At 43.5% G+C, this 20,289-nt stretch overlaps 1 pseudogene; it reads right to left on the reverse strand.

The window, feature by feature from the left end:
• LOC131422589 (acyl-coenzyme A synthetase ACSM1, mitochondrial-like) overlaps positions 1-20,289 on the reverse strand; it is a 50,049-nt pseudogene that overhangs the window by 20,215 nt on the left and 9,545 nt on the right.

The raw sequence follows: 20,289 nt of genomic DNA on the forward strand, positions 1-20,289 counted from the left end.
AACTTGGGGTAAATTAGCCTAGAACCTGGAGCCTCCCATTGGCTTCCATCAACGCTGGGGGGCCTCCACACACACTCATGGCATAATTCAGCTCATCTGCTGGGCTCAGTGGCTGAGCACATCCTGCCTGGCCCAGAAGGGACCATCCACCTACCGTCTCTGACTGTCCGTAGACCTGGTGGAGCAGAACCCCTGTCTGTCTTCTCCACTGCTCTTGCTCTTCGGGCAGCAGGGCCTCCCCGCCAGCACAGCTGTGCTCCAGGGTGGGGAACCTGAGACTTAGGGGAAGGCAAGGTGTCAACAGAGCCTCGGGTCAGGCCTTGGACCCTTTTCCCCACGCCCAGGGCGTTAAGAGCTCACAGCGTTGTCATCCGGATCCTTCACCCTCCTGCTTCCTCACTTTCTTACTTGCCTTCTGGGCAACTTACTGATGGTCAAGGCCATCAGGTGAGTGGAAGTCACTCACTTCCTGTCAGTCCCTGTTAACTCTTCTGGCAGAGGGTGGGTGGTGGTGATGAGGCTAATTGGTTAAATAAGGGAGGTTAGGATTAAATTTTGACATTGATGTAACAAGAGGGTGAAAAATGTGTTTATCAGACCTTGTCATAAGAAGCATTCTATGCGGCTAAGAGGGCTATTTTCATAAACCATAAAGAGGTGAAGGATAAGGCCCCAGGGACATGCTAGGATGGCAATAGAACTGTACTGCCCTCTATGGAGAGTGGGGTTATGTGAACTGAAGGGCTTTTGTGTTCCTGAGGGGAGAATGCAAGTTAGGGGTTGGAAATGAATTGCTCAGGACATCAAGGAAGGTTGGGCTGAGTGTAGGAAGAGGGAGGAGGAGGGACATAGGTAACAGCCCTGAGGGAAGGAATTTCAGAGAGAACAGAAGAGTCTGCTGTGAACATTTGTAGCAGTTTGCTAGGTACCTTATGTGATGTAAATCCTCTCCTGCGTTTTCCCATGAAATTTTCTATAAATAACACAAAAACAATCACAAAATAATGATGGAGTCCCTGAAGGAAATGGGAGAAGTGATTGAGGTCTGACTAGTGCTGGCACGGGGCTGAGCCATGCCAGCTCTTGGGGATGAAGGAGGTGGCAGACGTCTGGTTCACCTTTCCACCCTTGTCACCCTCTCCTGGTACATAGAGTCAGGAGTGACAGACAGGAGGGCTGGTCTCATTGAGGGTGTCTTCCTCATTCTTCTGGATCTTTATCCAAGCAGATAAAGTGGGCAGAGTCTCCAACGGAGTCGTTAGTTATGCCCTGGGTGGATTTTTACTGGGTTTGGACAAAGGTCATCATCTGAGGAATGTTGCAAAAAGTAACTGTAATATGAGCTTTGAAATACAGATGGAAACAGAATCCAGCCAGAATGAGGCTTCATGAATAAAATCAAGCTGTCTTTCAGAGTTAGCTTTGTAAGGGTAGTCATTGAACTCCTTAGTATTTTAACTCTTATGTCTAAAACATGCTAGGTCTGATTTTTGAAGTAGCCATTTCAATTTCACAGTCTCTAAAAGATGCATAAATGCCCATAAGGTTCAAAGAGCAGATTTCAGTTTAGCTAAAAATTAATCTACAAACGCAGTGAAATGCAAAAATAAAACTACACATCCATCAGATTGGCAAAAATTAAAAACTCTGACAATAACAAATATTGCCAAGGATGTGGAACAATGGCCATTTTCCTACCCTGCTGGTGGGAGCATAAATTGGTTCAATACTTTGGAAAATAGGGTGGTAGGGTGCGGTGTCAGTGTGACCCAGCAATTCCTCTCCCGGAAAAGCCCTACAGAAATGTGTGCTTAGATGCCCCAGGGTGCACGTGCAAGAATTCAGTGCAGCATCAATCACCGATAGTCCAAACTGTAAACTACCCAGATGTCCATTAATGGTAGAACTGATAAAAAATGGGGAATATTCATAAAATGGAATGTTATACAGCAATGGAAATTAATTACAGCAATATGCAGCAACATGGACACATCTTAGAAACAGAATGTTGAAAAAAGAAGCCAGGTGTTACAGAATGATGTGATTACATAAAATTCAAAAGCAAGTAAAATAGAATAATTTGTTTAGGGTTAGTTCCTTACGAAGTTAACTATAAGGGAGGGGAAGGAAGGAAACACCATAAAAACCAAGACATTGGATTCCTTTAGGGAAGATGGAGAGGTGAGAGGAGGTCTTTGGGATCCTGGCAATGCTCTATTTTTATGATGTGGGTGATTGTTTATACAGGTGTTTTATTTTCAATACTTAATTAATCTGTAAATTTATGTCATGTGTTTGTTTTTTCACAATAAAAATGTTTAAAAATGAATAAACCCACAATGATGCAAACCTCACTGAATGTTTCACTTACATATCTGAGTCCTGATTTAATGAACTAATTAGACTGATAATCCTGATAATTATAAACACCACTTACCACATGCACACACACACATGTGCACACACGCCCCCACACACACTACCCTCAAAGAATCAGAGTTAAAAACAGTCAGATCATGGTGCATTGGATTCCTTAAAATCCTACCCAAAGATGGTTATTACCAGCCACAGCCACTTCTGCCATACCTGGTTAAATTCTGCTGCAGAATCATTCGAAATACAGATGTGCAGCAAGGCACTGGGTGATGGGGTATTTGAAGAGCGTCTAGAAAGTGAAGACAGAAGGAATTTTATTTTTATAGTTAAGATTAAAAATATCAGCCAATTATTAGCATTTTAATTCTGATCCCTCCTCTTCGGAAGCCCATTTATTCATTTGTTAAGTCTTTCAATATACATACATTAAGCATGAATTTTGCACGTGGCATTTGTCAGGTACTGTTGGAGAACACAAGAAGAGTAAGATAAAGTCCAAATCTGGTGGAGAGTGGGTACTAATAGAGGAGATGAAACAGGACTCAAACGATAAGGCAGAAGTTGGGAGATGTCATAAGAGAGATTTGAAGAAAGTTCTGAGAGAACATAGCAGAGGGAAACATTCCTTCTGAAGAGCTGGTCCAGGAGCATCAATGGAACAGGTGGTATTTAGTTGGGGCATTTAAAAAATGGATACAGTGTCTACAGGCAAGGAATGGGGGAGGGTCTTGAAGATAGAAGGAATAGTTTCAGGAGCTGAAGAAACATTGAAGCAAAGTTAAATAATATGATTTATTTAGACATATAGGAGAGGAAAAAGAAGTAAATTTAAGAAGACTGGGATTAGTTGGAGCCAGATTATTTAGGGTCTAAAATGTCTGTTTTTCAACATTGTTTAGCTAGAGGTGGGAGTCCTTCAGAATTTTGGATCTGGGTGGAGATATGCTGGGAGAGCCAGGAACACTAAAAGGAAGAGAATGTGGGTTTGGGGGCCTGCCTGGCCTGAATTCAAATCCTGTTACTTCACTTCTCTGCAACTCTATTTCCTCATCTGTAAAGTGGGAATATCCATATCTTCCATATAGAACCACAATGGGCACTTAGGGGAGGTCTGCCTCCACCCTCTGTCCCTCTCGTTCTGAGTCTAAATCTCTGGCTTTTACTTCTGCAACATCTCACATTCATATTCTCTTTGAAAAAATTTTTTTAGTTCTATTATTACTTCCCAGTCTCACTAAAGAATACCTCTCCATGCCCTGGTTCTACTCCACTCCAGCCACGTTGGTGTCTGTAACCCCGACCCAGGCATAGAGCATTGGATCTGTGACCTGGTGACAGACAACTGACTTAAACTGGGCCATTCAGCTTCTAGTTGGTCTGCCCTGGTGTTACGAGAGGTTCGGGGATTCGATCGGAGACGTAAAAGACACTTTCCACTCCAAACAAATGGACTGAAGGTATATTTTATTATATAGGGGATAGTAAAGGCGACAGTCTGCAAACAGATCCAAATAGGTCAAATATTAAGAGGGAAAAAACATCAGCCCGACTGGAAAGGGAAAGCACCCACATCGGCTGAAGAGAAATGACACAAATCAACCAGAAAGAGAAACACCAGGTTGACCAAAAAGAGAACACATCAAATCAATTACTTCATATCAAATCAATTGCTTCACATCAAATCAGTTACTCACAACATCCACGTCCCACTGCCAGGAGAGCCCTGTCAATCGACGCGGCTGGGCAAGGATCACACGTTCTGGGCGAGGTGTCCCTTCCACAGGTGGAACTCTCTCTCGGTCTCAGTTTCCAGCAGTTTTTATACCATCAGTAATTTTCAGAGTAAGCAATTACAGAGTTTGCAGAGCAAGCATTTAGTGTTCCCATGCACAAAATGGTTATCAGTGGCGTACGTGCACTGAGCCCCCTGGCTAACGTCCCAGCCCAGTAGTTGTGTACGTGCATTGTTCTCTTTGGTTATCGTCCCAGCCCGGCATAGATGGCCAGTCCATCCCGTGCTACGACGCTCCAAGAGCCTTGAAATGTTACAACCTGCAACTCCCTCCGTGAGAGAAGGGCCAGTTCCCACCACGCAGAAAGCAGCTTTTATATTTCTTTTTGTGCTGGTGGCTGTAGGTCAATGGAGCGGCCAAACATGGCTGCACTCATGTCAAGACATATTCGGCCGTGGCCGTCTCCATTAACCATAAGACACCATACGCACAGACAATGAACTTCGTACACAAGTACATAAGGCACATCCAATAATCCAAAATCCAATGACTACAATAATTATAAAACTATCTCGCAATAAAGGACCCAAACCCCAAGGTAACCAATCAAATAACCCCTTAGAATATGAAATGTTATTAACTTGATCTTGCAAATCATGTACAGCATTAAAGATAACATTAGTTTGATCTGATACATTGAAACAACACATACCCGGTATTTTAGTACAAGGTGTTTGATGGAGAAGAAACAAATAGTCTAAAGCAGCTCGTTGTATAAGAGTCTCTCTACGCAGTTCTTGTAATTCTTGAGATATAGCCAAGAAGGCTCTAACAGTATCATTCATTACATGTGTCAACAAGCAGGAAAGGTGTTCAATTTGACGATGGTTGTCTACAATTAGACCAGGATCAGGTAGTAGAAGGGCGGCCAGCGTTGCCACAGTAGAGATGGGAAGAAGGTTAACATGAGGGTTACAATCTGCAGTGAGTGCTCGTTTCACTCAAGAATTCTTGGTAGGGAAAGCGGCTATAAGGGGAACTATTGGACCAATACCACATGCAACAGATGTGTCAGTTGGAATGTGTGAATACGCAGCATTATCACATAACCAGAAATATCCAGCAGGTAATCGTGAGGGGGTAGGAATACTAACAGGGATAGTCTTATTACAATAGAATGGAATATATGTACAATTAATACAGTAACATGTAGTGGAGGTCACTCCTGATATGGGCATCGTTACTACAGAAGGAGGAATAGTAACTTTAGCATGTAACACATTAGGTAAAGTAACACCTAGACCCAACAGATTAGCTTGCAGAAGTCCAGAAGGATTATTACTGTTTCTGAGACAAAAAGCAGTTTCATTAAGAACTGTATGAGCTAAATGTAACCACAGATTAGTGTTTTTAAGAGGAGTAGTGGCATTAGGAAGGATGCTAATAAATCGAGTTTCTTTAAGAAACGGGGAATCTGGATTTCCCTTCTTCCATTTAATACAAGAATACCAGCCCCCATCACGGAGGGTAACAGAAGACAGAGCAATGGAGAAATTATAACTAGTTCTGCGTGACTGGTCAGATATAGGCTTGTACCGAGAGATTGCTTGATGTTTCTGAGACCAAATTTCTCGGCCATTCATAGTCCAGGTTATAGGTCCCACTGGTGTAGAGCAGTTGGTCCAGCAGTGCAGGGTCAAAGGTTGTCCTACGGAGACATTAGTTGGCGTGTAGGTCTGCAGCAGACATGGAAGTGCAGCACAGCATAGTAAACACAGCAGGAATATCTATTCACGCAAAGAAACAGAATTTTTAGGAACATGATATAATTGTTCATTTCCTGGATACATTACTATGAGTGTTGCAGTGGGCCCTTGGGCCACTACTTCTGCGGCACGCGGAGCCGCATTGGGTGGATGTGTCACCCACACTTTTGCTCCAGGTTTCCATCCATCTGTAGATCCAAATCCTTGTATTCCTCTTTTAGTTAATTCACTTGGAGGTTGTCCTTGTGACACATTTGGAGTCAAGAGGGGAAGCACCAATAATTGTCCCACTCGTTCCCCAGACTCTACAGTTAGTACTGTGTCATTACCATTATATAATATAAATTTTATTTCTCCCTGGTAATCTGGATCAATAACTCCTCCCAGTACATCAATACCTTTTGCTGCCAGTCCAGAGCGTCCTTTTAACAAACCAAAGGTATTTTTAGGAAATTGTACCCCTATCCCAGTAGGGACTATAGACTGCTTCTTAGGGGGCAATTGAATAGAATGAACAGTAGATAAATCCAATCCAGCCGCTTCGGCCGTGGCACGAAAAGGCGGTTTAGCAGACTGAGTCAGGGGCCAATAGGTTAAGGTCATAAACTCATGGGTGGCGGTTGCCACTTCTGTAATCTTTGCTGGTAACAACCTTGACAGAGGAGTCTCATTAGGGCCTAGTGGCCTGTTATTTAACACATTTAGAGCAGTACTTAGATGGTTGTGCCACCCCTTTAATGAGCCATGACCAAGTTTCCTCAATTGTTGTTTAAGCAATCCATTCATTCGTTCTATGAGGCCTGCAGCTTGGGGGTAATAAGGTATATGATAAATCCATTCTATATAATTTTCCTTGGTATAGGTTTGAATCAACTTACCTGTAAAGTGGGAACCGTTGTCACTCTGAATTTGCCTTGGTGTTCCATAATATAACTTGATTGTATCTAATAATTTTATGGCACTCTGTTGGGTGGCCGCTTTAGCTGGTATAGCCAATAAATAACCAGAATATGTATCAACAGCAGTGCAGGCATAAGTATATCCACAAGAATTTGGCAATGGTCCAATAAAATCTATTTGCCAGGTATGGGCAGGAAATAATCCCTTTTGGATATGACCTTGGTAGGGGTGTGGAACTCCCCGTTTATTTAACTGTTGGCATAACTGACATTGTTGTACTGCAGTGGCAATATCATCATGGATGACAAGGATTCCCCTTTGTTGTGCCCACCTGTATGAAGCTTGTTCTCCCAAGTGTCCACTCTTTTCGTGGACCCATTGTGCTAAGCCTGGGTTGTGCGTTGCACGAATCTGCACCAGCTGATTAGCATGAGAATTATGCTTTCGTTCTGCAGAAATTAAAGAACTGTGAGCATCAACATGAAATACAGTAACAATTGTGTTTTGACACCATAACCATATGTCTTCCCATAATTTCTTTCCCCATATTTCTTTATCATTAATTTTCCAATCATGTTTTTTCCATTGTGGCATCCACGTTGCCAAACCTTGTGCCACTGCCCATGAATCAGTATATATATGACATTGTTGCCCCTGTTCTTGTTGAAGTGCCTGATACACCGCATAAAGTTCAGCATATTGGCTACTCATATTATCTCCAGTGGTGACAATTGTTTGTTGGGTGGATGGGTTGTAGGCAACTGCTTTCCATTTCCGTGAGCTCGATATCATTTTGGCAGAACCATCCGTAAACCAGGTATGTTTTTGTTGTTCTTCAGTCAATTGATCATATGAGACACCCCATTTAACTGGAGATTCTGTTATATCAGTCTTGGGTGACACAGTTGGCTCACTGCTATATTGAGACACTTGTTCATGCAATAGGGACAACCCCTTTGGGCCAGGTTTGGCCCGGTCTTGAATATACCATTTCCATTTGATGATATTAAATTCTTGTGCATGTCCAATTTTATGAGTGACAGGCGTGCTATGAATCCATTGCATGATGGGTATCTGAGGTCGCATAATTACCTCATGTCCCAGGGTAAGGCTTTCTGAGTCTATTAGAGCCCAATAGCAGGCTAACAACTGTTTTTCAAAAGGACTGTATCTTTCACTGGAACAGGGAAGCTTGCGACTCCAAAATCCCAGAGGATAACGTCGGGCACCTTGTTTTTGCCATAAACTCCAGCTGGCATACTGATCAATGACATCTACCTGTAACTCAATGGGTCCCGGTTTAATTGGCCATAGATCTAAAGCAGTCTGAATAGCATGCTTTGCTGCTTCAAAAGCTTCTTTTTGTTGTATTCCCCATTCAAATTCATATTTTTTCCTGGTAACTTTATATAAAGGTGCAAGGAGCCGACTTAAATGTGGAATATGTGCCCTCCAAAATCCGAATAATCCAATAAATTTTTGTGCTTCCTTTTTGTTACGGGGTGCTGCAAAATCTAATATCTTTTGTCTAGCTTTAGGCAAAATTTCTTGTTTTCCATTATTCCAAAGTACTCCCAAAAATTTAACATTTGAACTCGGGCCCTGAATTTTAGCTGGATTAGTTTTCCATCCATCCTCCTCAAGTGTGTCCATTACTTTTTCTAACTGTTGTTGTACTTTTTCTTCTTCATTTCCTTGGATCATAATATCATCTATATAATGTACTATTTGGACATCATCAGAAGCAGGTACCTTTGCCAAGGTTTCAGCAACCTGTCGATGGCAGATAGTGGGACTATGCACATATCCCTGAGGAAGTCTAGTAAAGGTATATTGTTGTCCCAGCCACGTGAAAGCAAACTGTTCTTGGACACTTTTAGGTATAGGTATGGTGAAAAAGGCATTAGCCAAGTCTATGACTGCATACCAAGTGCCTGGATAACATTGTACTTTTTCTATAAGAGTAATCAAATCAGGGACGGCCGCTTGAATAGCCGGAGTCACTTTGTTTAGCTCTCTGTAATCTACAGTCATTCTCCATGTCCCATCACCTTTTTTAACAGGCCAGATAGGATTATTCCAGGCTGTAGTTACTCTGCGAAGGACTTTTACAGCCAAATAATCTTCTATGGTCTCAGATATTTCTTGTTGTCCTCCAGGGATGCGATACTGTCTTTGATTGATCACTTGCGTGGCAGGTGGAATTTCTACTTCATGATGCAAACATCCCACAATTACAGCATTAATATGAAAAGACAAAGCTCTAATAGCAAATTGGTATTGTCCATCAGCCAAATTTAATGTCAATCCTTTTAGAATATCAATCCCAATTATATATTCTGGTATTGGTACAATCATAACTAGATATGTGCGCCGGGGTAGTTGCCCAATTTGCATAGAAAGATTAGTGGTAACTGCCTGGATTTCTTTTCCTCCCAATCCAGTTATCAAAATTGATGTACCTTGAAACTTAGTTGGATTCCCATAGATAAGGGTGGCCTCCGCCCCTGTATCTACAAGTGCCTTCACACTAGTTGTAGATCCATTCTTCCAAAATATTTTAATTGGTACATGTGGTCTAATGTCTTTTCTTATAGTGGCACTAATCGATACAGAGGTTTGGCCTTCCCCTCAATCACATAAGTCAGCAAGAAGAGGATCCAAGGGAGGAGGTGGTGCACTAGGTGCAGCAGGCACTGGGTTGGAAGCATTCTCTATACTGTCCCTTCTGTTCACTTGTTTTACATTCAGCCCTTTTTCTTTATATAGTTTCCATAATTCTTTAGTGTCAACTCCATCAATCTGGTCTTTAGGTACTCCTGCCTGGAGTAGAGCCAAAAACATATCACCTCGAGTCATTTTATCTCTTTTAAAGAATGTTTCTCTTTTTTCCCTTCTTGGAGAGTTTCCAGTTGTCTGCCAGTCTCCCAAGTCTGCTAGCTGCATAATCTTATCTGCAAGTGTTGATATAGGGCTTTCAGTTTCATTCATCAGAAGGGTTGTAATTATTTGTTTGTATGCTGGAGGTGCAGTTTTTATCAACTTGTTTCGCACCTGGACACTTAAAGTCATTTCATTTAAAGCTTCACCACACCCCAGAAACACAGCCCGTTTCATGGTTTCTTCTCTCATCTTTTGGACACAATCTTTTAAAGTATACCATGGTCTATTAGTGTCTGGCCACATATCATCCGTGGGGTATTTATCTTGAGCTCCTTTTACTGCAAGAGCCAATAAAGTTGTACCATCAGTGTCTTGTCCACGATCATTTGGGGGGTGAGCATTCATGCTCCAGTCTCTGAAAGCTCCCCGTATTACTGGATCATTGGACAAAACTACAAATTTAAAAGCATCTCCTGCATCCAGATTAATTCCTGTAGCGCCCATATCATATAGGCGAACAAGCCAGGTTATAATGGCTTCTCCAGGCTTTTGTGTAGCCCGGGCTAAAATATCAGAAATTTCTTGTTGGTTAAAATCCTCAATCACATCTTTCCTTACAGGATGATTACCATCCATTTCCATCCGCCGACGGCGAAGAGGACGTGCCTCTGTGTGTTTGGGCAGTTTTTCCTCTTCCTCATAATCAGTTTCAGAATCATCATCCCAGATATCACCATCCCATGTGTCCGGGTCCCACTTAGGACCGGCCGATGCTATGGCCATATGAACTTTTCGTTCGTTTACCTTTCCTCTCCTCTTTCTATATTTATATTTGGCAACTCTTACAGCAGCCTTTTCTGCTATAGCTTGGTAGTTACGAGCCTGATCTCCCAGTGCATGATATTGACATTGAATCATAGCCAAGCGAGACTGCAAATCTAAATTTTCTTTTTCCGAGAGTGCCTTCTCTGTCTGTATCTTATCCCTATCTTCTATAGCCCGGCGATAAGCAGTCAACAAACACCAACCTCGCCGTGCCAAAAAAGAAACATCATCTTTCGCTTTTCTTTCCACCGTCTGCAAAGCTTTGGTCACATCCAACGGTTCAAATCGTCGCAGACGAGCATCCCAAGCTTCACATAGCCCTGACCTACGAGCCCACTCCCCAGCCAGAGTGCAAAAGGGAGGGTCCTCCCATCCTGGAATTTCTTCCACCTTGGCTTCAGTTACCTTTCGTTTGAATAGGAAAGGCATCTCCTTAATCGAATCCTGCTCACAGCGCCAATTATGTTACGAGAGGTTCGGGGATTCGATCGGAGACGTAAAAGACACTTTCCACTCCAAACAAATGGACTGAAGGTATATTTTATTATATAGGGGATAGTAAAGGCGACAGTCTGCAAACAGATCCAAATAGGTCAAATATTAAGAGGGAAAAAACATCAGCCCGACTGGAAAGGGAAAGCACCCACATCGGCTGAAGAGAAATGACACAAATCAACCAGAAAGAGAAACACCAGGTTGACCAAAAAGAGAACACATCAAATCAATTACTTCATATCAAATCAATTGCTTCACATCAAATCAGTTACTCACAACATCCACGTCCCACTGCCAGGAGAGCCCTGTCAATCGACGCGGCTGGGCAAGGATCACACGTTCTGGGCGAGGTGTCCCTTCCACAGGTGGAACTCTCTCTCGGTCTCAGTTTCCAGCAGTTTTTATACCATCAGTAATTTTCAGAGTAAGCAATTACAGAGTTTGCAGAGCAAGCATTTAGTGTTCCCATGCACAAAATGGTTATCAGTGGCGTACGTGCACTGAGCCCCCTGGCTAACGTCCCAGCCCAGTAGTTGTGTACGTGCATTGTTCTCTTTGGTTATCGTCCCAGCCCGGCATAGATGGCCAGTCCATCCCGTGCTACGACGCTCCAAGAGCCTTGAAATGTTACAACCTGCAACTCCCTCCGTGAGAGAAGGGCCAGTTCCCACCACGCAGAAAGCAGCTTTTATATTTCTTTTTGTGCTGGTGGCTGTAGGTCAATGGAGTGGCCAAACATGGCTGCACTCATGTCAAGACACCTGGTCATCTGGAAAGGGAGAATATCAACCTGGGAAAGCTGTGGCCGCCATGTTTGGTTCAGCGCATGTCCAGAAGCAAAAGTATGTCAGCAGATAGAAAGAAGGGAGCAGATAGAGAAAAGCAGGGAGGAGATGCAGAAGCTGCCTCGATTCCCGGTGTCTTTCTGGTTCCTGTTCCAGACCCTTGTCAGGCTCAGCCTCTACTCCTCTCTTCCAGCATCATGGCATGTCCCGATGTCCTCCCTCCGTATGTTCCTTTTGCCATTAAGCTACTTTGAAGTGAGTTTCTGGTACTTGCACCCATGGGAGTGTTGCTTCGTACATAAGGATCAGAGATAGTGGGTGTTAGGGGTCTTGCCCAGCGCCTGGTGCTTACTAAGTCCTCACCAAAACTTGGGTCTGGTTGTTATTGTCTAAGTTGTAATTTATAACTCATCTTGGTGCTTTGCAGCTTTTGGTAGGGGTGTGGAATGGGGAACAGGGGCTCTTGCAACAGATGTGGCAAGAAAGTCCAAGTTGAGGGGCTGGGCAGAGAGAAAATACAGGAGAAGTTTTGTTTTGTGAATTTAAATAGTAAATTTTTAATTTAACATTTTTTGTTTTAGTCAATATTTCCCATCTTTCATAAGAGGGACTCAGTAAATTAAAGTTAATTTAAACTAAATCAAAATTTTATTATTAAAAATTCACAAAAGTAATAAGTGGAAATAAATCAAAATAACTAAACTTTCAAATGCTAGGGGTTTTTTTGGTCAGTTTGTAGAATTAACACTTTGAAATAATTTAAGATTAAAACACACTAGCACTTCTGGGACACCCCGTGTAGTGGAGGGAGAATTAGACCTGGAAGGGTGGGAGGCAGGGAGGTGGGTTCAGTGTTGTTTGTGCAGCTTTAAGCCTCAGGGACTGGCAGAATGTGGGCAGTAAATAATGACGGAGAGGCAGGTATTGATATGGGGGCAGGAAGGAGAAATGGGAAGTGCAGTTTGAGGTGCTGCAGGGACGATCAGATGGACTCGACCCACCAGATCAACATGGGAGAATTTGCGTGGAGAGAGAAGACTAGACCCAAGGTGCCGTTTTGAGAGCCACCTGAATTGATGTGCTTGCTGGAGAAATGGACGTGGAGGAGATTGCTTAGAAGGGAGAGGAATGGTGAAGGCAGACCCTCAGAGGACTGCAATGTTTCGGAGTAAGCTGGGTGAAGAGGAAGTGGCTGCAGCAAATGGAGAATGTTCTATGGAGAAGTTGGATATTAAGGGAGAAAAGATGGGTTGGTCCCACATGTACCAGGGTGAAGGGAAGGTATTTTTAGGATGGGAAACTTTGAACATGTTTATGGACTGAGGGAGTAGAGTTAATGGAAAGTGAGAGATTAAAAATATAGGAGAAAAGATTTAATAGATTAAAGACTAATAGAGAGGGCCTCCTAACAGAAGGGCAGGGAAAAGAACAGAGTCCCCAGTGGTTGTGGGGAGGGGGGTGGACTTTGAGAGGTGGAGGGGCATGTCTGCCTCTAAGCAAGGGTGCGAGTGGAGAGGCAAAGAGAATTTTCAGGTGAAGGGAAGTACATTGAAAAAGTTCATGCAGGTGACCTCAAATATCATCACGGCGTTTGCACAGCAATAACAGTGACTGCTACTGCTTATTGAGTGTTTTCTATGTGCCAGCCTCAGGACTAAGCACTTTATACACTTTGCCTGTATCATCTCATTAATATTCCCAACAATTTTATGAGGTAGTAACTATTAACCAAAACTCCCATTTTACAGATAAGGAAACTGAGGCTCAGAGTGACAAGTAAACCACTAATCAATGTCAAACATGGGATAAGAAACTAGATTGTCATATTCCAAGGGCTCTGTTCTTAAACACTTCATTAAATTGAGTAACTACACACACACATACACACACACAGACCCACACCCACACACACACACCAGCTACCTGGCTCTGGTGGAGCCAGGATCCAAGGTCCAGGAGACCTGAGCTGGTTCTGGTTGCTTTAATTTCTCAAAATGCATATTCTGGGTCCCAAGTCCACAACATTTGATCCACAGGTCTGGGGAAGGACTAGGAAATGTGTGTTTTCTTTATGGTTACATCCTGATGTGATTCTGATACAATGATTGATTCAGTGCTTCACACTTTGAGAAACCCAGAACCAGGGTTATATTATGCTCATTGGTTTCTTTGCTAAATAAAATATTTCTCAGCAAGGTCTAGCTTTTGAGCTTGAAACTGAGTTTCTTCTGGGAATTTGTTGATTCTGGACGATTTGTCTTCTTACCTGGACAATGACGTTGGGGTCAAACTGAGGCAGATGATGGACAAAGACTGTAGACCCTGCTGTCCGTGGTTCAAGCAGGGACCCCAAGATAGCCGTAATCCAGCCTGGGTCCGACAGGCACCAGAAGACATCAGACATCTTCAGCTGCTGCAATTTCCTGCTAACTCCAAAATACAGTTGCCTCAGCTATGTGATCATGGGGGGATGTGATCAAGGGATGGGGACTCTGGTTTTCAGGGGCAACCCATCTGTGTCTCTCAGACACCTCCCCCTGAGCTGATCCTAATCTCTCCTGCCCCCCTTGGACTAATTCTCTCTCCTCCAGTGTTTTCTGTATCTCAGTGAATGTCATTACTGTCCATGAAACTGTCTAAGCTCAAAATCTGGGAATCAACCTTGACTTCCTACCTCTTATCTCCCACATCTAGTGAAAAGATCCTGTCTATTCTATCTCCTAAGTCTCAAATGTATTAACTTCTTTCATGTCTCTGGCACCTTGTCCAAGCCACTGCCATCCTGGATTATTCGAAGACCCTCTTACTGGTCTTTCTAACTCCATTTTAACTTTTTCCAATCCATTCTCCATCTTGCAGGCACAGTGAATCTTCTCAAAATACAGATCTGATCAGGTCTCTCACTTACTAAAAGTCTTTCAATACCTCCCCCTTGTTTTCCTAATAAACTCCAAACTCTACACCAAGGCCCACAAGACCCTGCGTGATCCAGGCCCCGCTCACTTTCCCAAATCCTTCCACCTGTCCCTCACCCGACACCCTGAGCACCAGCTATTCCCAAGTCTCTGTGGTTCCATGAATGCTACTTTTTGTATCTTTGTGCCTTTGCGCTTATTTCTCAGGCTGCACAGAATCCTCCCCTTCTTTCCACCCCCATTCCTCCAGGGTTTTGCTACTCAATTGTTATCATTAGTGCAGATACCTAATGTCCACAAGAAGCCTTCTCTGCCCCTGGTCTGGTTAATAAGTTAGCAAATATATAGAACTTGGTTTAGTCTAATTATTACTAGCTGGGGGAGGGGCAGGGCAGAGAAGATGTTTGGTTTAAAATTGATTAAATGATTAACCCAAGGCTACAGCTTCAGCCTCTATGATTGTTTGTTCTAGGTTAGGGGCAGGGGCTTGGTGTGGCTTGGTTCCAGGTGGGATTTTCCCTAAGAGCTCATGATTGAAAAACTCCAAGTCTGATCTGTCCATAATGGGAGAAAAGAGAGGACCCATCACCTCAGGTCACATTGCTAGAACATTCTGTCTTTTCCCACCAAACCCTGGAACCACTGACAGGGACACAATGGCTTGTCATTTGTGTGGTTTGCAGAGTGCCTGCTGCCTCCACCCTCATTTCCTCCACACCTCCTGTGAAGGTACTCAGGCAGGACCCAAATGTGCCTCATGTGTCATCCAGAGGCCTCTGTCAGCAAACACTTAGGATTCCCAGCCTTCACCCTGTAGGCCCTCGGGGGTCTGAACCGAAGAGAGTAGAAGGGAGAAACAGGATGGAGTCAATTCTACTCAGAGCTCCTTTCCCAACACGCACACACACAGACACTCACACCACCCCAGATCTGTGGCCCAGCCTCTAAGTCGGTGCCCTCTTTCCTACCATGCAGGGAAGCAGGATCGTAAGGCAAGTCCATGACTGTGTTTTGCCATCTTGGGCAAGCCCGTGGTCCCACTGGTGAAGAAGATGACCATTGGGTCCATTGTCTTTGACTTAATACAGGTGTGATCTGGGGATGCTGATCTGCAAAGGGATTCAAAAAAACAGAGAGAAGTCATGTTTCCTGCATCCTCTAGGGAAGCAAAAGTAACAATATGAGGCTTGAGGTTGAAAACCAGGGGTTTGTAACACTAGAAGAAAGACTGGTTCTCCCAGTATAAGGCATCAAATGGAGTTTATGAGTGCCGTGGAAAAGAGGACTGACATTTCCTCATTTAAAAAATGGGGACAATAGAGTGGATTATTTTTTAACTGAACGAACACTGAAATGCCACTGACTATTTTTCAGACAATGCTCTAAATGATTTACAAATAAGAGCCCATTCAGTCTTCAGAGCAACCTGAGAGAGGAGTACTCCTCTTATCAAGCCCATTTTGCTGATGAGGAAATGGAGGCTCAGAGAGGGTAGGTAACTTACCTGAAGACATACAGCCAGCAAGTGGCACAGCCAGGGTTCAAACCCAGATAGTCTGATCGATGGACTGTGCTCTTTATCACACCGCTAAGCTTGTTTTTCATACAAGCTAGCTTTATAGGAATTTAACTCCATAACTGGTGATGAGGGGTGGGGAAGAGAAAGTCAGGGAGAGTGAGAGTGAAAGAAACACATTCGTGCATCTGCCCTGGCGTGAGCTTGAGATGTCAGATAGAACCTGCACTTCCCTCAGTCAGCCTGGAGTCCTGGGTGCTTCTCTTAGACCGGGAGTCTCTTGGGGCGTCTATGATGGTAAACGCCAGCTTTCTATGGTGTTCAGTCAAAGAACTGCAAATCATCCCAGTACTGGAGGAAACAACAGCTCCACTATTCTTGCTGAGAAATGGTACCATACTGACTCTGGGCAATTTAAGGGATTTTTAAAAAGTATTCTTTATTTAACTATTTCATTTAATTCTCTGAGTTCAGACTCTGGAATACGATGTGAATTCACCATCATGTTTGCCTTTTGGGGTTGAAGTAAAGAGCTTTAAAAACTGAAGGGTTGCCTCAAGAAAGCAGACCGAGTGTGGTTTGTGTGTGTGATATGAGAAGTGCCTGAAGGCTCACAGATTCAGAGTTTTGGTCTCGGAAGTGGTCTTCCTAACCTCCAACACTTCCCTAACTTGTCCTGCAATGTCCCTAAGGGCACCCAGCCCCAGGGAGATGGAAAGTGTTTGCTCCCAAAGCTTCCTGCCAGCCACTGCCTCAATTTTCCTTGCAGTTTCCAGTTTCACCTTAAAAATTCATTTTAATCTTTCATCCAACTCCTTCATATATTTACCTCTTATATAAAAATAATATTTTAGATTTCCCACCTACAAGGAAGATGTAACACAATAACCATCCGACCTTAGATATCTCCTTTGCACAGTCCCAGGGTGATTATACTTTAGTGAGAGAAGCACAGAAGTTCAATTTCCTTATATTACAGATACAGCAACCACAGGCAAGAGAGGAGAAGGAACCAGCCCAGGGTCACACAGCAAGGCAGTGGCATAGCCGGGAAGAGAAGTTTTCTGGCCTTAGACCTGGTGAGCTTCCTACCACTGGCTGCTCGTCTACCAGCACTTGGGAGTGGAGGGCCTTCTCCCGCCATTCCTCAGAAAGCACATTCATCAGACCAGAAACTCACTCAACCAGTGATCGGAAGTCCAGCCACCCTTTACGGCTGTGGTCAGACACCAGCAACTTGATTTTCAGGGTGGGACACTCAGAAGCCACAGAGTCCACCTCTGGGGCAAGGGTATCAGTGGTTACGATGCCCTTGGCTTTAGACACTTGTAGTCGGTAGAGAATGTCCTTGGCCTTCAGTAGGGTGGTCCCTGGCATGAAGACAATCCCTGGGGATGAGAAAGGAACAGTTTGTTTCAGTTTCTCTTTCACAACCATGGTTCAGGCCTGGCTTATCTGCATAGAAATCCCCTAACCACTTGCTTGCATCAGCACCAACCGATACACAGAATCTCACACCCCACCTCAAACCTACTGAATCAGAATCTGCATTTTAACAAGATGCCCAAGTGATTCCCATGCACGTTAAAGTGTGAAAATGCTGCCCTCACCTTTCCTACACTAGATGGATCCAGCTGGTAGACAGATGGACCCTACTTTACACAATTTCACATGGGATCTGGGAATACAGGTGCAAGTAGGACAGTGTCCCTGACATCAGGACTAGCACATCCCTACCCCCGTCTTTCTCCTCTCACTTCCCTCTCTGTCATTTCCCTGTTGTCATCTTGAATCTCTTCTCTTTCCTTCATTCCTCATATCCAGATTTAACCTCATTGGCCTTTGAACTTTCCTCCCTTCCTTTCCATCTTCCATCACCAACAATTAGGTCAAGCCTTTGTGTGCTTCTATTGGACTCCAATCTCTCCACCAGAGGCCCTGCCCTGAATCTTCCAGCCACCCATCTTTCATATTATTACCTGCTTAAGTTCCACAGAGCACTGACTTTTCCCCACCACACTTCTCTGCACTAACACCTGTGCCCTCTCTCCAGGAAAGCACCACACTCTCCATCCTGACATTGAAGGTGCTGCCCACTCTCCACCTTTCTCTCCCACAACTCTAATCTCTATTTCAAAATGGCCATTCTCACCTAGGCTACGCCTGACTCTAAGGCTTTGCATGTGCCATGTCCATTCATGGAATTCCCTGCCTTTGCTTCTACTCCTCTGGAATTCTGCTCATCCCAGGGGGCTCTGCTCATGTCTTGGATTTCCCATGGGCCTCCTCTTAGATCTACAGATGACACAGTTTCTCTATGCTCCCTCTGTTGTTGCTGTTAGTTCTTGATTCCACATGACCTTGATAGATGAACCAACTATTTATTTGTGAGAGAATATGAGTGAGACAGAGAGAGAGAGAGAGAAGTATAAGCAGGAGTATGATGGATTGTTATATAAGCATGCATAGAAGAACTGAAGTGATTTTAAAAATCCATGAGTCCCAGACTGATTCTAAATTATATAGCTAAATAGATAGGTATTTAAAAGGGGTAGGGAAATCTCTACAGAAAAATGCTAACTAACAAATGTAGAGGGAATGATATAAATAGAAAATCTTCACATAAAACCACCATAATAATAGTCAATTCAGTCAAGAGTCATCAAATGGATACTGAAACCATAGGGTGAAGGACTGTTGGGGAAAAAGATAATCACACAGTCTCGTAAATATTACACCACAGATTACTTATTAATTACAAGGGGAAAAGGTGCCTTTACAAAGGTGGATACCACCTCACTAGAGCGATAAAACAATATCACTGGTGATGGGAGAAATCAACTTATATGCCCCCTGATGTGATGCACTGAGAAAGACACAACATCGCTGGTCTACTACTCCTGCTAAAAATGTTTAACCTGAATATAATCATAAATCAAGAGTCAGAAGCACAAATTCTGAGAGACACTCTGTAAAACAACTAGCTTCTGTAAAAGAAAAACAAAAATGTCATTGTCATTCAGAAAAGGCTAGGAAATCATTCTAGATTAGAGACTGAGGAGACATGATAACTAAATGCAGTGCATGATCCTTGATTAGATTTCAGATTTAAAGAAAAAAAAGGCTATAAAGGACATTATTGGGACAACTGAGGAATTTTGACTATGAATGTATGTCAGGTAACTATATTGTATCAATGTTAGACTTCTTGTATGGTAACTCTATTGTGGTTCTGTGAGTGGAATGTCTTGGATCTTAGCAGATGAATGCTCCAGTACTGACGGGTATTTATCTTGTATTTATGGGTGTCACAATGTCTGTAACTGATTCTCAAATGACTCAGTGGGGCAGGGGCCTTAAATATGGTAAAATGCTAACAATTGATGAATCTTTACAAAAAGTAATAGTGTCTGGACTGTGCAAGTGTGTGTGTGTGTGTGAATGGGAGAGAATTACGATATTGTGTTTGAGAGTGGATGAGTGTGAGGGAGAGAATGAGTGACAAAGGATAAAAGAATACATGAGGGAGTCTGAGCAAGAGAAAGACTGTGAAGAAGAAAGAAGGTAGGGGAAGAGAAAGCACCTAATATTGCAGGACCAATTGACTCTAGGCCAGCCCTAAGGTCTACTGGGGTCTCTCCAAGCCACTGACCTGTTCGGATGCAGCCCACAGTAACCAGCCACCACTCAGGCACTCGAGGCAGAGTCAAGGCTAGATGGTCTCCCTGCTGCAGGCCACAGGTCTGCGTGAAGACGTTGGCTGCACGGCGCGTTAAGTCTGTCATCTCTCTGAAACTCCACTTCAGTTCATCCCCTTGGTTATTCACCCACCACAGGGCTGGGTTTGGACTTCTCTTGCCCTCCTGGTCAAGATCATACACCATGTGTTACTTCCTGCTTCAAAGGAAGAGGGCACTTATTTGGCCAACCCACTGCCATAGTCATATTCCAGTGTGAGCAGAGCTCAGGCAATGGGACACCATGTTAAAGCAATTAAAGAGCCAAGAGAAGTTAGCAGTGGGTGTGATGCAGCCGAGTTCTTCTGGTCTACCGTAGCCACCTCCTCTCAAGTCACATAAAACCATGAGTAGCCTT

The sequence above is a fragment of the Diceros bicornis genome, chromosome 26 (assembly GCF_020826845.1).
Source record: "Diceros bicornis minor isolate mBicDic1 chromosome 26, mDicBic1.mat.cur, whole genome shotgun sequence".
In the NCBI taxonomy this organism is placed as follows: domain Eukaryota; kingdom Metazoa; phylum Chordata; class Mammalia; order Perissodactyla; family Rhinocerotidae; genus Diceros; species Diceros bicornis.